General features: G+C 54.2%; 1 non-coding gene across 1 annotated transcript; it reads left to right on the forward strand.

The window, feature by feature from the left end:
- The first annotated feature begins 645 nt into the window (after positions 1–645).
- Positions 646–3,151, forward strand: LOC109284620 (uncharacterized). The gene is made up of 3 exons (XR_009461456.1): positions 646–841; positions 1,845–1,882; positions 2,391–3,151. It is a non-coding gene; the product is annotated as an uncharacterized LOC109284620 (transcript).
- Positions 3,152–3,836: the final 685 nt, after the last annotated feature.

The raw sequence follows: 3,836 nt of genomic DNA on the forward strand, positions 1-3,836 counted from the left end.
TTCGGACAGGACCGGCGGCTAGCTCTGGGAGAAGCCTGGAGAGGGGTGTTGGGGTCTGGGCGCTGGCTGAAGGAGCATCAGGGCTCTGCATAAGAAAACTGCCCCTTGTGTTTGATTTCTCCAGTGTCCAAAACCTCAAGGTTTTGTGCAATTTTGTGAATGAACCAAGTCTCACCAGATAGCACCTTCTTCGTCGGTCTCTGCCCTTTACTGGATAAGGTATGAGATCCCCAGTTGGATCCAAAGGACTAACAATGTATTTTATAAAGCAGGCAGAGCTTAATCCCTGATCTGGGGGAAACCCCCAAATTACAACTCATTCTGCTTTAATTTCATTTTTAAGTCACTCCATTTAAAAAACAATTATCTCTAGATCACCGTCTTCCCTTGAAGATAGGACAGATTCTCAAACTGTGGGACACGCCATGGGCAGAGTACAAAATGAAATTTCCTTCACCTCACTTCCCAGAAGTATTTGAGAGGGGATTATCAGCTAGCTGGGTTGGGGCAGTATGTTAATATTAAAGTAGCTGGTGCAGGTGCTGCTTTTGTCGCTAGATGGCAATGGCAGACAAGGCTCTTTGGGTAGACGTGCTGCCTTTTATTAAAGAAATGCAAAACTAGCCCTGCTGTTCGCCTCCCCATCTGGGAGACCCTGGCTCTGGCCGGCTGCAGCTTCCAACTCTCCAGCATCTTGCTCGCGGCTTTTCTGCAGGGTTATGCTTGGGGCAGTGTATGTCCTGCTCGTCCAGCGATGAGAGGTTGTCGTGATCTAACAGGTCTTTGCTTCCCAGGGAGACGGGATCGGCAGCAGCCCCAGGCCACAGAAGATGCACACAAGGTAAGAGCGCAGCGGGAAAGCTTGTTCCTGCCATCTCCGGACCTCCCTGCTCGGGGTCTGCCGGCCTTTGTGGCTCTGTCCGCTATTTCCCCGAGCAGCCTCTGTATTGCCGGGCCTCACCATAAGTGTAAATCTTTCAATTTACAGTACTGAAATGCAGGGCTCGAGGGACTGCCCTGAGGCAGAGGCTACCAGTGATGTGCTGAGCTCCTGCATAGGGACGGGGGTCAGTGCAATCATGAGTGTCGTGGAAAAGGGGGTGAACAGTGAGGTGTGGAAAAGACACCTGTGACACCGTCTGTTGAGACCGGGGAAGGATTTGCAGACCCACCTGACCAAAGCAGGGCAGCGAGCACCATGCAGGGGTGAAATCACGTGTCGGCCCACACACAGCGACACACCGGGGGAGATGCTGTGTGAACTAGTTAGATGCACTGAGGGGTTCGAAGTGACACGTAACCATCCTGGAGAAAAGCCTCAGCCTCCTCGTGAAAGGATCCGTGCAAGTCTCTGCTCACCGGTGAAATGGCAAACAAGACTGGGGTCGTCTGACCCCAGCGGTCTTTCCTGCCTGGGGCAGGGGGTCGGCCTCGATCTGCTGAGGTCCCTTCTGACCCTAATACCTATGGAGATGTTAGAAGGGAGAAACGATGGAGTTTTGCTCAGAGGTTGAACAATGGGTTTGTCTGGGATGGTTTGGCTGGGGTTGGACTGGATGTGACCTCTGGAGCGTCCTGCCAGCCCCACTTCTCCATGACTACAGTATGCAAGGAAGGGAATAGAAAATACCCCAACTCTTATCTTGTTCTTGTATAAGTACTGTCATTTGGGCTGTTCGGGATCCTATTCAGCTGGATGTTTGGAGTGAATTACTGCAGCCAAGAATTTTTCCTTGCTCCATTTTTGTGGACCCATGTTCACAAACATTATTCCCCGCTCTAGTGAAAGTGCCCTTTTCTTCCACGTGCCCAGAGCTGTGAATGCTTTGTTCTCTCTATTACAGAGCAAGCCGCCGGGTCCGAGCTCAGCCAGGAGCCGGGGGTGAGTACGGACTTGGCCAAGGGGAGTCAATGCCTTGGCTCCCCCACAGAGATGGGGCCTTGGTGACTGGTGGCAAAAATATCTGAGCCCGGCTTGTCTGCGGTGGAGCTGGCTGGGTGAGAGCCAGTCCCCAGTGCTGCTGCTGGAGGGGGAAAGACCCAAATTCCTTTACAGAGATTAAGCAACCACGGGCAGCCTGGTTTTGTAACGGGCCTTTCCGCAAAGGAAATGGGCTTTCTTCGTCCCTAGTCCCCAGAGAGAAGAGAAGAGCCCATTGGCTCGGCGCTGATCACGCTGGCTCCCGGAGCCCACGGTGTTTGGGTGCTTTTCACCTGCATTTTCCTGTAATTGGTCGCTGATCAGTGATGACGGGCTCCAGCGTTTGCTCAGCCTGTTTCATGGAGTTACAGTCGGGTCCTTACAGCTCAGGTCGTTAAGGAAGGAAGAGCTTGGTCCCGCTGTTATGCCTGCTCTGCCTGGGGATGGTGACCATGCATCTCTTTTGCAGGTCTATCCTGACATTGCCTATGCAGACCTCTACTTCGGTAGCACAAGGACACAGACAAGACGACCCCCAGCAGCCCACGAACATGCAGAATACGGCACTGTTTCCACCCGCTGAGTCCTGCCGGGGAAGGACACCAGCATGCCGGGGGCACCTGACTGGGAGACCCGGCGCCCTGCCTGGGCTCCCCTGCTTCTCGCAAACCTGCAGCCCCCCCATTTCTGACCCCGGGGTCTCCAGGTCGCACTGTTGGGAGGCAGGTTTCTCACTGGGGCCTTGCCTCAATTACCAGGGTAGCCCCCTCCTGGCGCTGTGGGACGGGACCGCTGTAGTGTAGATGAGGCTCCGTGACTTCCAGCGTTGTCAGATGCATCGATCAAATCCATACCTGCCCTCCATGGGCTCCTGCAGGCGCTGAGGTTCAGTGGTACCCGCTGCTTAGCGAGTGTTTTCCTCTGTGTTGCTGCTGAGAGTACACGGGTCTGCTATCATTTCACCCGCGGAAACTCAGCTTGTAGCCTTGGGAGTCCCTTTTCCATCCGCAACAGGTGCTGAGATGCCCCGTCACATCAGCACCTCTGCACTGGGGCTACTTCTATTTTGGACATCTACTTATGGAGGAAGCAACATCGACAGTTGAAGACGTTGGCATTAGGAGTCCCAGCTCTTGCCTTTCCTCTTGAACAGAAGCTCTCCTTAGACCACCTTGGAAAGGCCACGGAGAAAATGGGTCAAGTTTTTAATAAAAAAGGGCTTCTTTCCCAGCTGCTTGTTGGGCGCTGCAGTGAAATGAGTACTGACACAGCAAATGAGATGCTTTTGGGCAGGGGGAAAACCCGTGGCACGGGTCCCATGAGGGCACGGGTAGCCTCTGTGTGTGATGCAGCAGATTGGAGGGCTGGGGGCAAGCGGTGCAGTGGCAGCTAGGGCAGGGAGCAGAAAGCAGAGCAGCAGATTGGGAAAGGAGCAGAGAGAAGAAGGCAGAGCAGCAGATCAGAATAATGATGGGATAAAGTTAACACACTGGTGGGCAGGGAACGAATCCAGGCAGATCTGGACAGGTTAGAAAAGTGGGAAGACCAGAATAGGACGCAGTTCGACAAGGACAAGTGCAAGGCGCTGCCCCGAGGACGAAGGGATCGCCAACACACGTCCAGGCTGGGGGACGAGCTGCTCAGCAGCACGGCACTGGAAAGGGATCTCGGAGTCGCTGTTGACCCCAAGATGGACACGAGTCGTCAGTGTGACCAAGCGATCAGTAAAGTTAACCGCGCTTTATCCTGCATTAGCAGGTCCAAGGAGGGGATACTTCCCCTCTATGCGGCACTGGTCAGGCCGCACTTGGAGTACGCAGTTTTGGGCACCGCACTTCAGGAGGGATGTGGACAACCTCGAGAGGGTCCAGAGGAGGCCTCTCGTATGGTTAGGGGCCTGCGGCCAATGCCCTAT

Source organism: Alligator mississippiensis, chromosome 4 (assembly GCF_030867095.1).
Source record: "Alligator mississippiensis isolate rAllMis1 chromosome 4, rAllMis1, whole genome shotgun sequence".
In the NCBI taxonomy this organism is placed as follows: domain Eukaryota; kingdom Metazoa; phylum Chordata; order Crocodylia; family Alligatoridae; genus Alligator; species Alligator mississippiensis.